We start from the raw sequence: 22,549 nt of genomic DNA, 5'->3' as shown, positions 1-22,549 counted from the left end.
GAAACCCCATCTCTACTAAAAATACAAAAATTAGCTTGGTGTGGTGGCACGCACCAGCAGTCTCAGCTACTTGGGAGGCTGAGGCAAGAGAAACGCTTGAACCTGGGAGGTGGAGGTTGCAGTGAGCTGAGATTGTGCCACTGCACTCCAGCCTGGTGACAGAGCGAGACTCCATCCCTCGCCCCCCAAAAAAGAAGGTGGGTAATAACAAACTCTTCCAAGCAACAGGAGCATGTTCTAACACAATTCATGGAAGCCAAGAACCTTGATAAAAGCTTACAGGAACTGCTAACTAGAATAACCAGTTTAGAAAACAACATAAATGACCTGAGGGAGCTGAAAAACACAGCATGTGAACTTGGTAAAGCATACACAAGTATAAATAGCTGAATCAATCAAGCAGAAGAAAAAATGCCAGAGATTGAAGATCAAACGTGAAGACAAGATTAGAGAAAAAAGAATGAAAAGGCACGAACACAGCCTCCAAGAAATATGAGACTATGTGAAAAGACCAAACCTATGCTTGATTGGTGTACCTAAAAGTGACGGGGAAAATGGAACCAAGTTGGAAAACACACTTCAGGATATTATCCAGGAGAACTTCTCCAACCTAGCAAGACAGGCCAACATTCCAATTCAGGAAATACAGAGAACATCACAAAGATACTCCTCGAGAAGAGCAACCCCAAGACACATAATCATCAGATTCACCAAGGTTGAAATGAAGGAAAAAATGTTAAGGACAGCCAGAGAGAAAGGTTGGGTTGCCCACAAAGGGAATCCCATCAGACTAACAGCAGATCTCTCTACAGAAACCCTACAAGCCAGAAGAGAGTGGGGGCCAATATTCAACATTCTTAAAGGAAAGAATTTTCAAACCAGAATTTCATTTCCAGTCAAACTAAGTTTCATAAGTGAAGGAGAAATAAAATCCTTTACAGGCAAGCAAATGCTGAGGGATTTTGTCACCACCAAACTTGCCTTAGAAGAGCTCCTGAAGGAAGCACTAAATATGGAAAGGAAAAACCGGTACCAGCCACTGCAAAAACATGCCAAAATGTAAAGACCATCGACCTATGAAGAAACTGCATCAACTAATGGGCAAAATAACCAGTGTGTATCTGACAGGGTCAAATACACACATAACAATATTAACCTTAAATGTAAATGGCCTAAATGCTCCATTAAAAGACACAGACTGGCAAATTTAATAGATTCTAGACCCATCATTGTGCTGTATTCAGGAGACCCATCTCACATGCAAAGACACTCACAGGCTCGAAATAAAGGGATGGAGGAATATTTACCTAGCAAATGGGAAGCAAAAAAAAAAAAAAAAAAAAAAAATGCAGGGGTTGCAATACTAGTCTCTGACAAAACAGAACGTTAAACCAACAAAGATCAAAAGAGACAAGGGCATTACATAATGGTAAAGGGATCAATGCAGCAAGAAAAACTAACTATCCTAAACATATATGCACCCAATACAAGAGCAACCAGGTTCATAAAGCAAGTTTTTGGAGACCTACAAGGAGACTTAGACTCCCACACAATACTAGTGGGAGACTTTAACACCCCACTGTCAACAGTAGACAGATCAATGAGACAGAAAATTAACAAGGACATTCAGGACTTGAACTCAGCTCTGGACCAAGCGGACCTAATAGACATCAACAGAACTCTCCACCCCAACTCAACAGAATATACATTCTTCTCAGCACCACATAGCACTTACTCTAAAACTGACCACATAATTGGAAGTAAATCACTCCTCAGCAAATGCAAAAGAATGGAAACAGTCTCTCAGATCACAGTGCAATCAAATTAGAACTCAGGGTTAAGAAACTCACTCAAAACTGCACAACTACCTGGGAACTGAACAACATGCTCCTAAATGACTATGGGGTAAATAACAAAATTAAGGCAGAAATAAATAAGTTCTTTGAAACCAATGAGAAGAAAGGCACAATGTACCAGAATCTCTGGGACACAGCTAAAACAGTGTTTAGAGGGAAATTTGTAGCACTAAATGCCCACATGAGAAAGCGGGAAAGATCTAAAATTGACACCCTCACGTCACAATTAAAACAACTAGAGAAGCAAGAGCAAACAAATTCAAAAGCTGGCAGAAGACAAGAAATAATTAAGATCAGAGCAGAACTGAAGGAGATAGAGACAAGAAAAACCCTTCAAAAAAATCAATGAATCCAGGAGCCGGTTTTTTGAAAAGATTAACAAAACAGACCACTAGCCAGATTTATAAAGAAGAAAAGAGAGAAGAATCAAATAGACACAATGAAAAATGATAAAGGGGATATCACCACTGATCCCACAGAAATAAAAACTACCACAAGGGAATATTATAAATACCTCTTTGCAAATGAACTAGAAGTTCTATAAGAAATAGATACATTCCTCGACACATACACCCTCCCAACACTAAACCAGAAAGGAGTTGAATCCCTGAATAGACCAATGACAAGTTCTGAAATTGAGGCAGTAATTAATCACCTACCAACCAAAAAAAGTCCAGGACCTGACAGATTCACAGGCAATTTCTACCAGAGGTACAAACAGGAGCTGGTACCATTCTTTCTGAAACTATTCCAAACAATAGAAAAAGAGGGACTCCTCCCTAATTCATTTTATGAGGCCAGCATCATCCTGATACCAAAACCTGGCAGAGACACAACAGAGAAAGAAAATTTCAGGACAATATCCCTGATAAACACTAACGTGAAAATCCTGAAAATAATACTGGAAAACCAAATCTAGCAGCACACTGAAAAGCTTATCCAACACGATCAAGTTGGCTTCATCCCTGGGAATGCAAGGCTGGTTCAACATACCGCAAATCAATAAATGTAATCCATCACATGAACAGAATCAATGACAAAAATGACATGATTATCTCAATAGATGCAGAAAAGGCCTTCGAAAAAATTCAACAACGCTTTATGCTAAAAACTCTCAATAAACTAGATATCGATGAAATGCATCTCAAAATAGTAAGAGCTATTTATGACAAACCCACAGCCAATATCATACTGAATGGGCAAAAGCTGGAAGCATTCCCTTTGAAACCTGCACAAGACAAGGATGTCCTCTCCCACCACTCCTATTCAACATAGTATTGGAAGTTCTGGCCAGGGCAATAAGACAAGAGAAAGAAGGAAAGCGTATTCAAATAGGAAGAGAGGAAGTCAAATTGTCTCTGTTTCCAGAGGACATTATTGTATATTTAGAAAACCCCATTGATACAGCCTCAAATCTCCTTAAGCTGATAAGCAACTTCAGCAAAGTCTCAGGATACGAAATCAATGTGCCAAAATCACAAATATTCCTATACACCAATAAAAGACAAACAAAGAGCCAAATCAAGACTGAACTCCCATTCACAATTGCTACAAAGTGAACAAAATACCCAGGAATATAACTTAAACGGACGTGAAGGACCTCTTCAAGGAGAACTACAAACCACTGCTCAAAGAAATAAGAGAGGACACAAACAAATGGAAAAACATTCCATGCTCATGGATAGGAAGAATCAATATCATGAAAATGGCCATATTGCCCAAAGTAATTTACAGATTCAATGCTATTCCCATCAAGCTACCATTGACTTTCTTCCCAGAATTAGCAAAAATTACTTTAAATTTCTTATGGAACCAAAAAAGAGTCCATATAGCCAAAACAATTCTAACCAAAAAGAACAAAGACGGAGGCATCACGCTACCTGACTTCAAACTATACTACAAGGCTACAGTAACCAAAACAGCATGGTACTGCTACCAAAATAGATATATAGACCAATGGAACAGAACAGAGGCCTCCGAAATAACACCACACACCTACAAACATCTGATCTTTGACAACCTGACAAAAACAAGCAATGGGAAAAGGATTCTTTTCTATAGCCTGTCTTTTATACTGACATATTCCCAAGACACCTTTCATAATTTTCCTGTGGTCAGAAGTGAAGCAGTATCCTTGTGACAATCAGGTAGGGAAGATGAAACTTCGGGATGTTCAGCAAGTTGGGAAAAAGAAATCTTTAAGATATAAATAAGGAAACTTCAAAACACCTATTTGAAAGGATACATATACAATAAATTTGAAAGTCACAGTATTTATCCACTCAAGTGTACAGAAATTATCAAGGGGTTGTATTTGTCTAGAAGAGTAAAATATTGTAGATTTACAAAGAGATGGCAGTATTCATCCCAGGAAATAAAAATTATGAATCTCTTTGTTAACACAGATCTTTATTTTTTAGCAAACATCATGTGAAGTTCCGTGTATGATGGATGGGCTGATTTTGTTAACATGAACTAGGATACCAGGACATTAAGGGAGGCTCCTCCTCAGGTCCCTATGGTGAAATAATAGGTCTAAATTAATCATTGTGGACACATTATATTTGCAGTGATTTGTTACGAATGAACTTGTAAATAAGTCCTTGCTGTTAAATATGAAATTTCTTGGTGAGCATATTTGTGTGTCCAGAAAAGAAAGAAAATCTATTTGTACATTTACTTTTATTTAAAAAATTAAAATTCATTTTATTAAAGTCACATATACAAAAAAACAGTTCTCTTTAAGCTTTTGGCTTATAGAGTTTATGATAATTCTATTAATAACCTAGCATGTTTTAATAATTGGTTTTAAAGTTCCTTTGATTAATGTTTGCCATCACTTACAAACTTAAACAACTTTAAATACTTCAAACTGTATTTATAAGTTAAGTGTATTCAAAATGTAAAATACTTAAATTATTTTACTTACAAAACTTGAGTTCTAAAACAACTTTATATTTAATAAATTAAACTTATTAGCATGATGAATCATACATTCTCATGAATGTTTCAACATTGTCTATAAACCTAGTAAGATTTTATCATAAAACACAAGCCAAAATTGATAATTATTTTATATTTTAAGGGGGAATAACAAAGCTGACTTGCAACTCTACGGAAACCAATTTCATAAGAATTATTATATAAACCATCAAATATACTGTTAATACTATGGTTAGATTATCTTAAATTTTTTATCACTGACTTAGCCAGTTTTTTGTTGCTATAACAGAATACCACAGACTGGGTAATTTATAAAGAAAAGAAAGTTATACCTTATAGTTGCCGGGGCTGGAAAGCCCAATATCAAGACACCAGCATCTTGTGTGAACCTTAATGCTGTATCATCCCACAGCAGAAGACATACGGGCAAGAACATGTGAGGGCAAGAGATCAAACTCACAGCCTCAAGCCCTTTTATAATTTGCATTAATCCGTTCATGAGGGTGGCGCTATCATGATCTAACACCTCCCATTAGGCCCCACATCCCAACACTGTTACATTGAAGATTAAGTTTCCAGCACATGTTTTTTGGGGTATACCATTCAAACACTAGAAATCACGGAATTCCCAGTCTTCCCAAGGTTGAAAGGCACTTAACTATTAAGGTAATATTTATGTCATAATGGGCAATTTTAGGGAATAATTTCCCTCTCAGTTGCAATTGTTTAAATAACATGGATTTTAGCTTGGGTGTGGTGGCAAACGTCTGTAATTCCAACACTTTGGGAGGCTGACATGGGCAGCTCACTTGAGGCGAGGAGTTCGAGACCATCCTGGACAACATGGCAAAACCCCATCTCTACGAAAAATACAAAAATTAGCCAGGCATGGTGGCACACACCTGTAATCCCAGCTACTTGGGAGGCTGAGGTATGGGAATCACTTGAACCTGGAAGGCAGGTTGCACCACTGCACTCCAGCCTGGGTGACAGAATGAGACCCTCTCTCAATAAAAAAATTAAAATTAGATAAATAAAAACATAAAACATATATTTTACCTGGATCACTAACTGGATTTTTTTTTCACAAGTCTTGATAGAGTATTCTGAATTATCTTTATAATCTAAAGGAAGAATTTTAAAACTAAGATAGTAGAGTAGGTCTCAGTGCCTCAGAGTCAGCAGAATCTCTGTATACATTTATTACGTAATTGTATGTTGCATTTTTGCTCTTATACTGTGCAAATGTTTTTCCTAACATTAAAGATGATTAAGTTTGATGCAATCTAATATTTTCTTCATAAGATCCCTAACTTTTCAGATACCATTTCTATGATATAAAATAGTATCTAATAGGATCCTGGAGATCTCTGGTGGCATTGCTTGATTATTCAAGGCACTTCCAAGATCATATAATTCAGGCCCTTGAAGGGAAGCCTGCTGTGGGCCTCTGAAAAAATAAGAGGGGTGCACAGGAGGAAAGTCATTCTTCTTTAGTTGGATGTTTTCCAATCTAAATGTGGTTCTGAGAAGACCATGAGACTTTTTGGGATCCTAAGGAGGCAGGCCTATAATGTAGCAAACATGCCAAGGTTGACAGTGCTAAAATCTGCAAGCATGCTGCCCCTAAGCTTCTTATTACATGAGATATTACATGTCTTTTTGCTCAGCCACTTTCAGTTGTATTTTTGCTACTTGCAGCCGATCTCCTTAATAAAATAATCCATCAAAGCTTCCACATAATCAGTGAGACAAGAGGTTCAATCCACATAAACAGGATAAACCAGATACAAAGAACCATACTGAATAAACCCCCTATACCAAAAAATGCCACTAGTTTCAACATAGACATAGCAGTGTATCCCATGCAAAGTATTTATATAGAGTAGATCCAATGCAAAGAGGTCCTCAAGGCATTTATTATCTAGTGGCTATATAAGGTTAATGAAAACAATAAAAACAGATAAAATCTACAGAGCTTATATCAATAGTGTTTCAACCTAAATACAAAAGCAAATGTTCAGTTGGGCTACTTTGTGTTCTGGTTGTCTGTGGTTTCAAACCAGCCACTCCAAAGCAGCAAAATGTATTTACCTATGAATTTGGAATAAGGGCAGTGCTCAGCAGGGACAGCTTGTCTCTGGTCTGTCAGCAACAGCAACATCTGAAGGCAGGATGTTGTAATCATCTGTATTAGGTTGTTCTTGCATTGCTATTAAAAAAAAAAAAAAAAAAAAAAAAAAAAAAAAAAAAAAAAAAAAACCTGGTTGGGCACGATGGCTCATGCCTGTAATCCCAACACTTTGGGAGGCTGAAGCAGGTGGATCACTTGAGGTCAGGCGTTTGAGACCAGCCCGACCAACATGTTGAAACCCGATCTCTACTAAAAATACACAAATTAGCCAGGAGGTGCTGCACTACAGGTGGTGCACTCTTGTAGTTCCAGCTACTCAGAAGACTGAGGCAGGAGAATCGTTTGAACCCAGGAGGTAGAGGTTGCAGTGAATCAAGATTGCACCACTGTACTCCAGCCTGGGTGATCGAGTGAGACTCTGTCTCAAAAAAGTTTTTTTAAATACCTGAGGCTGAGCAATTTATAAAGAAAAGAGGTTTTAATTGGCTCATAGTTCTGCAGGCTGTACAAGAAGCATGGTGCTAGCATCTGCTTCTGGTGAGGCCTCAGGAGGCTTACAATTATGGCAGAAGGTGAAGACAAAGTAGGCATCTCACATGGCAAGAGGGGAGGGGAGGTGCCACACACTCTTAAACAATCAGATCATGAGAGAACTCACTCACTATTTCGTGAGGATAGCACCAAGACATGAGGGATCTGCCCCCATAACCCAAACACCTCCCACCAGGCCCCACCTCCAACAATGGAGATAACACTTCAACATGAGATTTGAAAGGGACAAACATCCAAATCATATCACCATCCAAAAACCCAGTGTTCAGGGAGAACTCAAATACCTGGGGACTGTCACAGCTGAGGCTCCTGAGACATCTATTCCTGTGAGCCCTCTCCACAGGGTCTCTCCAGCATGGTGAATTAAGGGTAACTGGACTTCTTACAAGATAAATGTTCCAAGAGGAACAAAGGCAGGCAGGAGCTGTCTTATTTTATTACCTAACCTTGGAAATCATGTGTAGCCTCAATTTCACCTCATTCTGTTCATCAGGACAGTCACAAAGGCCCTTCTCAGTTTAAGGAAATGGAAATCGACTCTCTCTTGAAGGACGAGTAACAGAAAGAGCATGTGGGACCAGAAATATTAATGCACCCATTGCTGATACAGTCTACCTGACTATGACATCATAGGTGCGTCTCAGTTACAGCCAAAGTGATGTCTTCAAAGAGACAGATTTTTAATCAAATCTTAAATAATTTGAGACCTTGACTGTCATACGCAGTCTGTTTTTCAAGATAACACTTTTTTAAAGCAGTCATATACGTGTACAGTTTATATCCAGAAGCAAAGAAACAGTTCTACTGAGAACTTCTCAATGGCTTCACTATCTTAATTTATAAATACCCCAAATCCAATCCTTGTTCCCCTTATGTACATCATCCAAATAATCTTAGGAGTAAACATTGTGGAAGCTTTTTTTGACACAGAATTTGACTAAACAAACACAAATACCTTCAACCTTTAAACCTTTCCTCAAGCTTAGATGAAGCTAAGTTATAAATAAACTCCAGTGGATTTAATACAGAGAAAAAAGTCAGCCTTAAAGTTCTTGCTTTGATATAAAATGCAGCTCTTTTATGTCAGGGACTTCTGTCCCTTGTGTTCAACACACTATTGTAGTCTCCACCCTGCTTACAGCACTGCTTTGCAAATAATAAAATGAATGCATAAATAAATAAAACTGGCATCTATACAATGCTTTACAGTTTATAAGGCACTTTCATATATTTTGCTTCATAATAACTTGTGACATAAATATTATCATTATTGGATCCATTTAATAAAATAAGAAAGGTGAGAAAACAGTAAGGTAAGTAAATTCCCTGAAGCCACAGATACAGTGAAGGGTAAGAAATAAAAGTTGAAACACAAATTCCTATCTTATCAAAAAACCCATGCCCTTTTCACTGATTATTAATAATTTTTACATATTTTCATGACTTTCACTAGGGTATTCATTTCTGGCATGGATTTTTGCTTTGCTGACCCTCCCAAAATATCCCTAAAGTATGTAAAACTATCGTCCTTGGATGCCACACCTTCACTGTCATGATTATTGTTAAATTTTTAATTACTACATATATAATCTTTTAGCTATTCATCTTTCTTCTTATTTACTTGTTAATGTTTCTAACATTTCTTCAATGAATATTTTCAACACTAACAGCTCGGATATAACTAAAACTTTTTTTCAACCAAACATGGCTACAATAAGCAGATTATGCAGGCTTTACAATATTAAGACTGGAAAAAAATTGTAAAAGAAAGGGTCAGTAATCTAGCATCATGTTAATTTATCAAAGTAATGATAAATACTTAATACATGGAAATACCTAATAACAGAAACCAATTCTGTTACAAGAAAGGGCATATTCATATGCAATGAATGGCCATAATTAGAGTAAATTTGCATATTTACCTTGGGGAAGTTTTCTCCGGGAATTTAATTTGCATTTTGACCCAGAATATCTCTAAAAAGAGATATATAAAGAAAAATTGAAGGTTTTTTCCAAATCCATGTATGCCAGAGTTTAGAAACTCCCTGGCACTCAGTTTTTCCATATATTAAGGAAAGAATTAAATGTGATAGTGTGCTCTCAACAAGAGCCAATCATTACCTGAAGTGAATGATATTCTCCTCCTTGTTATTCTCCAAGAACAGAATGCCTCCCAGATCCCAGGCTCAGAGAAAAACTATTTCATTGCTGAGACTTCAGAGAAGGAAGGGGAAGGAGAGAATAGAAAAACATAAGTTACCTTGAGAGTTAACTGTGAAATAAAGCTTCCAGATATTTACTGTTTAGAAAACATGGAGACCAGAATATATCTTAAAGATAATATGCTCTCTTTTTCTAGGAGGTCTGTCTGATGGTTAAACAAACACAAAGCGGACCTGGTGGATTGTATTGGAATCAAGGCTCCAAAAACCACAGCCAGTTTAACACTGCCTAGAAGTCTTGGCAAGACTCCTACCTTTGTCTACCTTTGCGGGTAACTGTTTAGTAGCAGGATTTAGAGCCTAAAGGAAAGGCCTGAATCCACTTACTGGAACTCCGTGTCTTTGGAGCATGAGAGAAAGAAGTCTTCACCCTGCAAGAAGTTGCAAAAGCAAGGTAGAACAGGGGCATCTCATTGGGGACAAACACCCAACTTGAGAATGAGGAGCAGGTCAAGGAACTAGAACAAGGTGTCATCATCCATGTGCTAGGACAGGTAAATGGGGAGGTAAGTGATGAAGTCACAAACAAAGCAAGATGCCAGTTCCTAGTAACTGACACAAACACAAACTCTAGATAATTTTGAGCCATCCAAATACTGCCCTAGATTCCTTCACTTTCGCCTCCCTGGAACAGGCACGTTCCCAAAGACTGAATCAGCACACAGCCTGGTGGCCGAGGGAGCTGTTAAGTGATCTTAACATGTAAGTACCTCAGGAATACTAAGGAACATGCAAAAAGAATCACTCTCGTTACTCTAAATTGTCTCACAGATGAAAGACCAGAAGCCTCTATCAGAGCAGAGCTGCTGGTTGAATTCACTCTTGACAAGTGAAAAAAGCACTGGAAGCTGAAACCACTGCCGCAAGGACTGTTTTCCACCAGGGTCACTACTGAAGGAACAGCTGCTGGTTGGTACTGGGAGTAGCTGCTGAGGGTGACAGGATAAGAACCTTTGCTGCTGGGCACTGCTTGAAGCAGCAGGTAGTTTCATGCAGGGCACCACTTTCAGTTCAGAAATCTCCAGCTCACTCCATTTTACTGTAAGATTACGCTTGGGAGAAAAAGGAGTTATTCCCCCATGTAAGGGAAGGGTAGAAATTGTAGTTATTCATTTTCTTTCTTACTACAGAAAAAAAAATAAAAATCACTCATGCCAATAAAAAGACCTGAAAATCACCTAGCCCTCACATTTCTAGCCAGAAGAAAGAGGGACATAGAAAGACAGTCACATACATGCAATTGTGTGAAGAACAAGTTCAAAATGAACAGGCTTTGGAATGCCTTTTTTTAAGTGTCATTCTTTTTCTAAGCCTCTAGACTGAGGTAAGTTGTTCCTAATTCTAAAGAATATAAAAATGAATTCTCAACCTTTTCCACAGATGGTAATATTCCTGTAGTCATTGCTATTGTTAAAGGCCAATTAATCCTGTTCTAATTCTATAAATAATTGATTTTTTTATTTCTTTAGGTTTTTAGAATATAGATCTTTGCTTTCTGGTTTCGGTCAGTCCTGGTTTTATTAGAATTAATATACCTCAAAAAAACCTAAACGTGTTAGATGTTTTAAGTGTATTTCCAGTCTGTGCAGACTATGACCTCTGCTGAGAATTTTCACTGAATTTGCAGTGAACAGAGAGTTTTAGTTCCATCACAACCTAAAAACAAGAAAATCTGACACCAACACTCAAGTCCATCCACAAATGACCACTTTTTAAAGCAAGAAATATGAACAAATATTACAAATATTTATAATATTTAATTTATAATATTTAATTTAATTTATAATTAAATATTTATATTTGTTCATATAGTAAAATATAAATATATGAATTAAAATATAAAATGTATTTTAATACTAAGGTTGAGAGTAAGGATTTACTTGACATGAAAGCTTGCAGCATAATACTAAGGTTGAGAGTAAGGATTTACTTGACATGAAAGCTTGCAGCATAATTCTAGGAAATTAGTTTAATCTATATTTTTAAGTATAAAAAAGTAATGACTGTTCTTTGAAGTAAACATTACAGAGAGACATTAAAGAAGATGAGAGCTATTGGATTAAAATATATTTTTTCTCTGCTCAGCTCAAAGCCTGATTCAGGTCAGGAGGTGATATGGCATTCTAGATACATCACTGAGGATATTTTTTCTTTTTTGCTAGGTATTCCTCCCCTCATTCCTACCTCAGGATTAACAAAATTTTAGGAGGAGACAATAGAGTTCTACCTCTTTTTACATGGGTAGAGGAATTACGTATTCATTAAATATTTATTGGTGATCACTAGTTGAAGATTTTATGCTTAAATCTTGCTATAGATCAACTTGGGTTGTCATTCTACTATGGTAATACACTCAATAAAAGGGAGACTATCTAGGCATAGTGGTCGCATTTAAAAGTCCTCTTTTATTAGCTTTAGAAGTTTGGGATCAGAATACATAAAGTTAGTTCTGGCATGGGCTCTCTGTGCAATACTGTTAAACACATGTAGTAAAATATCTTTGATAGGCCCATATAACAATTTTAGCTATAACATAACTTAGGTGATGAACCACACACTGAAGATTTGAAGTGATAAGAGTAAGTACATCACGAGAAACACAAGCTTAATAACAACAAAAAAGAGTAAGTACAGCAAAGAATATCAAGTATCATTTTTAAAATGTAAAACTATAATTTTTTTTAAATTCCTTCATTTTTCAAATTTTAAATAATACACATGTATAATTTTATAATAAAAAATTAGACATCTATCTAAAATATATAAATATAACATATTGTCAATTGAAAACATTAAATAACTATTTAAGCAAAATTTTACACTTAAATCTAAAAGAAGGCCAAGGGTGGGAGGAAAGAGAAAATTCTGTTACTGTCATTGTTTCTTGTTTCTTCATGATATGGTGATGAAGTTGTGCTCTGCCCGGCCCAAGTCTTCCTAGGAGCTAGAGCTGAAATAAGTCTTCTGGGCTCCTAATTAAAGTTAACAACACATTCTGGTGGTCAGAATTACAAAAGTGTCTCAGGAACCAGCTGCTTTAATCAAGTCAACAAAAATTGAGTTATGTCTTCATCTTACAACCAAGGCTGCCTCCCTCCAGACAGTACCTTTGAATAAGATATCATTCAAGCACTCTTACTTCAGTAACAAGATCTATGCCCAGAAACTTGATGCCTACTTCTTAGACCTTGAAGAGACTGGTATTTTTGGTGTCCTCAAAGTGAACATCCTATTTAGCCTCAGTCTTAGAATAATCATATTATATTTACTCTCTAGTCACTTAGAAAAGTAATGGCTTAAACTAGAACGAGGATCAAAACTCAGATGTCCTAAAGAAGTCCATCTCTCATTGGGAAATATTTTGACTTATTCTCTCCCTCACTTCTAAGATGTCACCAAAAGATGAAGCACCTTCCCCACCCCCTCTACACAGACACCCACCCACACACACACACACACACACACACACACACACATACACGCTCCATCACACCCCAAAAGAATATAGATGTATTTGACTTTCCTGAGAAAGTCTCAAGACTAGTCACCATCAATTGGAAAGCATCTTGAAGGTAAGTAGAGGAGACTATCAATCTGTATAACTCTGATGAATTTTGCAAAGTGTTGATTGTCTTTTACGTGTGTATTAGAGTGGGAAATGTGAATAATCTATTTCACGTAAAGAAATCTCAGCATGACAATTTTCCCATAGGATAAAATAATCAAGGAAGGGAAATATTTTCTAAGCTGTATTAGATGACTTCACAATTAGATTACATCTTCCTTCAGGCACCACTGAGTGCTTCCCCTACACAAAAGAATTTGGTATCTATTTCTTGTGGGTAGTTAGTTACTTGAGACAGGAAATTAAACATTTCTAAAAAGGAGAATCAAAGGGGTAAGGGTTATAAGAATAGTAAAGAAGAATGAAGAAAAGGTCCTAGAGAGCACTACAGCAAACATCAGAAAAGAGGGTGAAAAGTGATGCCCTGAACTTTACAGGGGAAGAAGAAAGCAAGATTGAGAGGAAAAAGCCACTAGAGGGGGCAGGAAGTGGTGTTCTCTGCTTCCTAGAAGGGAAAGAAGTTACAAAAACTGAAAAAAAAAAAAAAAAAAAAAAAAAAAAAAATGAAATCCTGATACAGTTCACCTGCTAAAAATAAGGACTTGTCCAGGAAAAAGGCAACTGCTACTTAAATGAGTAAGAAAGGATTCTGCCAGAAGCCAGCATTGGAGCATCCTCCTCCTGAGAATTGAATCATAACAGCGAACATTTATTGAACACTTGTCGTGTGCCAGGCACAGTTCTAAACATTTTATATGTATTAACACACTTAATCCTCATAATAACTCTACGAGGAACTGAATCCAAAGCAAATCTGGGAACAGAGTACAGGGTGGAAAGCAGAAAATCTCTCCTGGCCCCTCAAGGATTATGACTGCTCTGGTGTCATTCCCAACACTGAACTCCATGAACCTGGACATTGTGGGATTCTTGATCACTTTCTGTAGGCTGCAAGTCCAATGTTTTGTCTTCAAAACAAAAATAACTCCTTAATGAAGAAGTTAAGCAAGGAGTGCTCTAATATCTACTGTATTTTCCAGGAGATATCCATAGTAAAATATGATGCCAGGGATGATTCGAACAAAGACTAACATTGAAGTTCAATAAACACTGACTGCTTCAGCCTTATGTTTAGAAAAAAAAAAAATGTTAGCCAAAGTAACAACAAATAGGAAGACAGAGTCACATCTCTGAGAATGTTGTCTAATGATAGTTTGCTCTGAGCTTTTTGAGGTGAGGGGAGGTGGAGGATTTAAGTTTTAATGGAACTATTAGGTTTAAAAAAATAAAGGGGTATTTAAAAGATATATTTTAAAATGACATTAGAAAATACAAACCAAAGAGACATTCATCATACTTGTTTTCACCATTTCTTGGTGATTTCTGAGTTTCCATTCAGAGAAATACACAAAGAAAATGTGTTAAAACATAATTTTTCTAGTTAAATAAAAAAAAAAAAAGGTTCAGCCACTTCACAAAGGATGCCTATACTCTTTATTTCAATTTCCTGCAAAAAATTTCTCTCTGCTCTTTCAGCAGTATTCTTTACCCCTTTAAATTTCCAAACTCTGTTCTGCAACTGTTTTATGATTGTTTTCAAAGGCTTCTGGTAAAGTACTGGAGAGTGTATTTGTGTGTGTGCACACACATACACAAGTGCATTCATGTGTGTTTTTAACAGTAAAAATAAGAAACTACCTTTCCATTTGGGTTAGAACTGAGATGAAATGAGGAATGGCCGCCACCAAGCAGAAAATGTGCTCACTTTATGTGTGCCAGTTAATTACGACACTTCAGAGGCGTTTCCGAAAGGATAAGGCAAGCTGCATAAATTTAGCTATAATCCAGGCAGGCAAAACTAATTTGCAGGGGATGGCCTTATCAAGCCGCTGCAGCTTTCTCAGAAAATTAACCTTGGATATTTGGGCCCAATTCAGAAAGTGTTTGATTTTTTTTTCCTTTTCCTGCTCAGCATAAGAGAATTTTTGAATTCAATACAATACCTGACTTTTAAGAGGCACGATGAATGCTGTAGGCAGTTCAGAGTTATTACTGACAAGCAAAAATATATTTTTACATATACATATAGATGATTGTCCTTCATGCCCATTATCCTGCCTTCTTACATGTGCATCAGAGGGTTTATCAGTGTAGGTATAAGGGGTTTCTCGGATTAAGAGAAGGGTGCAACTCATTTTTAATGTACTTAGAAAAATTCATCAAAGTTCATTGCAGAATAAGTCATGCATACTGACTTGTTCATTCCAGTGGAAATGAAGAAATCCCCATAAAAATAGAAGTTTAATGAAGTGTTGGAGCCAAGTCTTGCCTGTCATTACAGTTATCACTGATTTAGACCCTTCCTTGATTGCCTACTATTAATTAATCTCACACAGCACAGTTAAAGCTTTACCTTATTATTTATCATGTAATCATTCATTCTATCAATATTTACTGTGTCAGCGTGATTTTCATGTTTCCTCATTTAATCCTCATGTTATCCCTGTTTGTATTTGACTAGTTTCACCAGCACAAGAGGTAAAGATTTTATATGTCAGTGTTTCCAATTCACTTCAAAATTTCTCAAAGCAATAACAGTATGTAAGCATCAATGGAGCTCTATCATTTGGAGGTAAGATTTAAGGCTTTTTTTCCAAAATATAATTTTAACTTTCTTTGACTAATTTCTTTATCATACAAATATTAATGGTTTCCATCTTTTCAAATTTTAAATTGCAAGGTGAATTTATATCAACCAGCTTTAGTAACATATCCATAAAAAGTCCCACATGACTATTGATAGTGGCTGAGCTGAACTTTAAAGAAAAAGTTTTTTTTAATATCCCATCTACAATATAATTACTGTTTCACTCATTTCAAACCACAGGAGTTACTTATTTTAAAGTGCCATGAACTCAATTGGCAATAATTGTTCTTGAGGATGTCACAATTAGGCAGAAAGGAACATATTTATAATAATAAAAGAGCCATTTTAAAACACAGATTGCACACTGAATCATGAAATGTGAAGTAATGATTCCCATTTGGATCTAAATTTTCCTCATGCTTGTTCAATCGCCAGGGCTAAATGTTATGGCTATTTATAGTTAGACCCTAGGGTGGAAGGGGGAGGGAATTAGATGTCATAAAGAATCATACATAATACATAAAGACTGAAACTACATTTTATGAGAACTGAAAAATTTAAGAAACTCTGGCTTTTCAGCCAGAAATGTCATGCCAAGCAGAACTTCCTCTAACACAATAACATTAGTAAAGATTTAACAGACATAAACACAGTAAACCCTCAAACCACCATGGTGTTATCTGCACTTCTGCTAACATATAATTTATTTTAATGAATAATTTGAATAAATACACTGAGGCTAAGTTTGAAGGTCACTGGAAAAAAGACATCATCATAGATGCCAATACATTAAATATCAGCTATGTGGGTAATCAAAGTCACAAAGCAACTACACAGATGCATTACAAAATACTCTTACCTATCAATAGACGGTTTTATAACTGACATTTAAAAGGTATTTTCTACTTCAACCAATTTCTAAAAAATTAATTAGCCTGATTATAAGGAGTCCCATTTCACTTTAACAATATAAAACAGAAGAGAGTCCTGTAAATGCTCCCGCCTGGCAGCAATTGTTCACAATACTGTAGGTACTTCAAGGTCAGGGCTTTTGTATTATCACTGTAATTCCCCAGGGTCAAATGTAATGTCTGTAACACAGAGGACAAACAATGAAGTCTGGCCAAATGAATGTATGATTGAATAAATGCATGAATGGTGGATAGATGAATGAATTAATGAATGAGCATATAGACTGGCAAAAACAATTAAATTATTTAATTTTCAAAGGAAGCTCTAAGTTTTATCATCTCAGTAATCCCAAGAAGCTCTGGGGTTTCCTTGCTGGTATCTTAAGGGTAAAAGATCTAAAACCACTGTCACTAGTTACTCCCGCCCCTTTAATCCCCACCATTTCTTCCACCCCATACACACACTTCTCATCCAATTTCAGCAATGCTAATTTTAAAAGTTTAAAAGTATGGTGATATATTGAAAAAACAATTCAAACAGTTCAATTAACAGTTTGATGCACCTGAAAATTTCAAGAAACACATCTAGTATATAAAATAAAGTGCATATATTTTCTATTTGTTCAGCTTTTCTAAAAGGATGCATTAATCTTATGTCACGTTTGCTACACAGAATGTGGTTTTCATTTTCATTTTATTTTAATGAACAATTATATATACTGTCTCTTAATTGAAAAATACTTTTGTCTTTTAGCTTACATTTTCTGAATTATTCTAAAGGCATCTCTTATAATTTACCAACATTTTCTAAACTAAAATTAACCATACAGCTCTTCCCTAGACTACCATGGATTTGCAGGAATTTGCTAAACAAAATGGTCTTTCATTAAGACAATCTACTCCTTCTATTCCATCAGTATTCACAGGTTGTCTACTGGTGCCTTGCATGGCACTGGGGGTATGACTGCTCTCACAGAGTGAGTGATATTCATTGACTTTTTGAATCTTGCAGAACTTTTATAAATAACATTTTGGAATCCAAGTATATGCAGTGTATAGAAACCAAGTTCTTCAAATATATTTTAAAACTATAAAACTCCCCAAAGTTTCATTTTTGCTTCACTTGCAACATAAATCACAATTTACTGCCAGTTTGATCAGTTGTAACCAAACCAAGTATTTGAAGAGAAACACACTAACAAAAGAAATCATACATCTTTTCAAAAGTAGGGTCTGCAACCCATGAATATAAACATAAATTCACATATTTTGAAGAAAATCATACAATTTAAAAACCTACCCCTTATTCCTGCGCCTTTTTTGGGAACAAATACATTGTTTTATTTCTTTCAAAACTTCAACTATTGCCAATAATTATATTGAGGAACATAGTTCCGATTTGTCTGATTCTCTATAATACTGACTAGTAGTCTCCAAAGTTGGTACACATTCCTCAAGGTGTGTACAAAAAGATTAGGTTATTAGGGTGCAAGTAAGCCAATATTATTCAATGTGTTTATGTTTATCAAAGCAACTAAAGTTCACAAACCATTAAGATACTGATCGACACTGGTATCTTTCCTCAGCCCACATATCAAAAGGATAGAACTGCCAGGTAGTGGTCGAGTATATTAGTCTGTTTTCACTTTGCTGATAAAGACAAATCCGAGACTGGAAAGAAAAAGAGGTTTAATTGGACCTAAAGTTCTACATGGCTGGGGAGGCCTCAGAATCATGGTGGGAGGCAAAAGCCACTTCTTACATGGCGGAGGCAAAAGAAAAATGAGGAAAGCAAAAGCAGAAACCCCTGCTAAAGCCATCAGATCTCATGAGACTTATTTACTATCACAAGAATAGCAAGGGAAAGACCTACCCCCATGATTCAATTACCTCCCCCTGGTTCCCTCCCACAACACGTGGGAATTCTGGGAGATATAATTCAAGTTGAGATTTGGATGGGATACAGCTAAACCATATCATTCTGCCCCTGGCCCCTCCAAATCTCATGCCCTCACATTTCAAAACCAATCACACCTTTCCAACAGTCCCCCAAAGTCTTATTTCAGCATTAACCCAAAAGTCCACAATCCAAAGTTTCATCTGAGACAAGGCAAGACCCTTCCACCTACAAGCCTGTAAAATCAAAAGCAAGCTAGTTACTTCCTAGATACAATGGGGGTAAATACAGTTATTCCAAATGAGAGAAATTAGCCCAAACAAAGGGATGGCAGGGCCCATGAAAGTCTGAAGTCCAGCGGGGCAGTCAAATTCTAAAGCTCCAAAATGATCTCCTTTGACTCCAGGTCTGACATCTGGGTCACACTGATTCAAAAGGTAGGTTCCCACAGTTTTGGACAACTCCACTCGTGTGGCTTTGCAGGGTACAGCCTCCCTCCCAGCTGCTTTCACTGACTGATGTTGGGTGTCTGCGGTTTTTCCAGGCACACAGTGCAAGCTGTCAGTGGATCTACCATTCTGGGGTCTGGAGGAAGGTGGCCCTCTTCTCACAGCTCCACTAGGTGGTGCCCCAGTAGGGACTCTGTGTGAGGCTCCCACCCCACATTTCCCTTGCACATTGTCCTAGCAGAGGTTCTCCATGATGGCCCCACCCCTGCAAAAAACTTTTGCCTGGGGATCCAGGTGTTTAATACATCTTCTAAAAATCTAGGCGGAGGTTCCCAAACCTCAATTTTCTTGACTTCTGTGCACCCACAGGCCCAACACCACGTGTAAGATGCCAAGGCTTGGGGCTTCCACCCTCTAAAGCCACAGCCCAAGCTCTATGTTGGCCCCTTTCAGTCACGACTATAGCAGCTGGGACATAGAGCACCAAGTCCCTAGGCTGCACACAGCATAGGGACCCTGGGCCTGGCCCACAAAATACTTTTTCCTCATACGCTTCTCGGTCTGTGATGGGAAGGGCTGCCATGAAGACCCATGACATACCCTGGAGACATTTTTCCCATTGTCTTAGGGATTAACCTTTGGGTCCTTGTTACTTATGCAAATTTCTTCAGCCAGCTTGAATTTCTCCACAAAAAAAAATGGGTTTCTCTTTTCTGCTGCATTGTTAGACTACAAATTTTCTGAACTTTTATGCTGTTTCTCTTTTTAAATGGAATGTTTTAACAGTGCCCAAGTCACCTTTTAAATGCTTTTCTGCTTAAAAATTTCTTCCACCCAATACCCTAAATCATCTCTCTCAAGTTCAAAGTTGCACGAATATCAAGGGCAGGGAGAAAATGCTGCCAGTCTCTTTGCTAAAACATAACAAGAGTCACCTTTGCTCCAGTTCCCAAGTTCCTCATCTCCATCTGAGACCACCTCAGTCTGGACTTTATTGTTCATATTGTGTCCAGAACTGGGGGGTTCTTGGTCTCACTGACTTCAAGAATGAAGCCGCAGACCCTCGCGGGGAGTGTTACAGTTCTTAAAGATGGTATGTCCAGAGTTTGTTCCTTCCGATGTTCAGATGCGTCACAGTTTCTTCCTTCTGGTGAATTTGTGGTCTTATTGGCTTCAGGAGTGAACCAGCAGACCTTCGCAGTGAGTGTTACAGCTCATAAATGCAGCCTGGACCCAAAGAGTGAGCAGCAGCAAGATTTATTGCAAACAACAAAAGAACAAAGCATTTACAGCATGAAGGAGACCAAGCAAGTTGCCACTGCAGCTTGCTTTTATTCCCTTATCTGACCCCACCCACATCCTGCTGATTGGTTCATTTTACAGAGAGCTGATTGGTCTGTTTTGACAGGGTGCTGATTGGTACATTTACAAATCTTTACCTAGACACAGAATGCTAATTGGTGCATTACAATGCTTTAGCTAGACACAGGGTGCTAGACAGAAAAGTTCTCCAAGTTCCCACTAGATTAGCTAGACACAAAGTGCTGATTGGTGCATTTACAAACCTTTAGCTAGACACACAACACTGGTGTGTTTACAAACCTTAAACTAGACACAGGGTGCTGATTGGTGCATTTACAATCCTCCAGCTAGACATAGAAGTTCTCCAAGTCCCCACCATATTAGCTAGATACAGAGTGCTGATTGGTGCATACACAATCCTCCAACTAAACACAAAAGTTCTCCAGGTCCCCACCCAACTTAGGAACCCAGCTGGCTTTGCCTAGTGGATCCCGTGCCAGGGCTGTTTGGGCAGAGCTGCCCACCAGTCCCATGCCTACACTCCTCAGCCTTTGAGTGGTCGATGGAACCGGCGTGCGGAGCAGGGGTTGGCACCCATCAGGGAGGCTCGGTTGCACAGGAGTCCATGTGGGGGAGGTGGCTGAGGCCTGCAAGAATTAGAGCAGTGCTGGGGGACCCGGCGTACCCTCCGCAGCTGCTGGCCGGGGTGCTAAGCCCCTCACTGCCCACAGCCTGCTGCACTGACCTGCCAATTCGAGTGCAGGACCCGCGGAGCCTGCACCCACCCGGAACTGGCGCTGGCCCACACAGCCCAGGTTCCCACTCGCAACTCCCCCCTTACACTTCCCCATGAGCAGAGGGAGCCGGCTCTGGCCTCAGCCAGCCCCAGAGAGGGGCCCCCACAGCACAGCAGTAGGCTGAAGGGCTCCTCCAGGGCTAGAGCAGATGCCGAGGCTGAGGAGGTACCCAGGGAGGGCTGCTAGCAAGTTGCCACCTCTCAATATCACTATCAGCATTTTGGTCAAAGCCATTCAACAAGTCTCTAAGAGATTCCATACTTTCCTACATTCCTATCTTCTTCTGAGCCCTCCAACCTGTTCCAACCTCTGCCTGATACCCAGTTCCAAAGTTGCTTCCACATTTTCGGGTATCTTTTCAGCAATGCCCCACTCTACTGGTACCAATTTATTGTATTAGTGCATTTTCATGCTGCTGATAAAGATGTACCTGAGACTGGGAAGAAAAAGAGGTTTAAAGTTCCAGATGGCTGGGGAGGACGCAGAATCATGGTGGGAGGCAAAAGCCACTTCTTATATGCAGCGGAAAGAGAAAAATGAGGAGGAAGCAAAAACAGAAACCCCTGATAAACCCACCAGATCTTGTGAGACTTATTTACTATCACGAGAATAGCACGGAAAAGACCAACCCCCATGATTCAATTACCTACTCCTGGGTTCCTCTCACATCACGTGGGTATTCTGGGAGATACAATTCAAGTTGAGATTTGGGAGGGGACATAGCCAAACCATATCAGTGAGGTCTCCTCAATAAATCATAGGAGTTCTATCATGTGAAGGGGTGGTAGTATTACCTTCCCTTTTTCATTCCTTTTTAGCATATTATGTCAAATTGCAGTTTACATACTCTGTTACATTAATTGATTCCGCAGTATACAACAGTCAACTATCATAATATGGACATATGAATTTCAAAAACTAATACAATCATCCTCAAATTAAGAATGCTACAATTCCAAGTGAACAGTCAGAGATGGGCCCGCACCCCTACTCCCAGTTCAAGCTCTCCATCAGTCATGTTTAAGACCAAAAGTACACCAATAACATCTGCCAAAATGTCAGCCTAAAACATCCAGTGTTATAAGACTACCTGAGTGATGGGCTTATATCCACTCTAATAAACTATATTCTGATTTTTTTTAAACAGTGATTTCTGAAAGATGGCTTAGTTCGGTTTTATTATCTTTTTACTTTCTATTTTTACATACATTGTCCATGCATGAAGTAGCTCAGCCATATAATTTATACATAAATAAATGAATAGCAGGAGCCAT

This window comes from Chlorocebus sabaeus, chromosome 21 (genome assembly GCF_047675955.1).
Source record: "Chlorocebus sabaeus isolate Y175 chromosome 21, mChlSab1.0.hap1, whole genome shotgun sequence".
Taxonomy (NCBI): Eukaryota; Metazoa; Chordata; class Mammalia; order Primates; family Cercopithecidae; genus Chlorocebus; species Chlorocebus sabaeus.
This window is presented reverse-complemented; position numbering follows the sequence as displayed.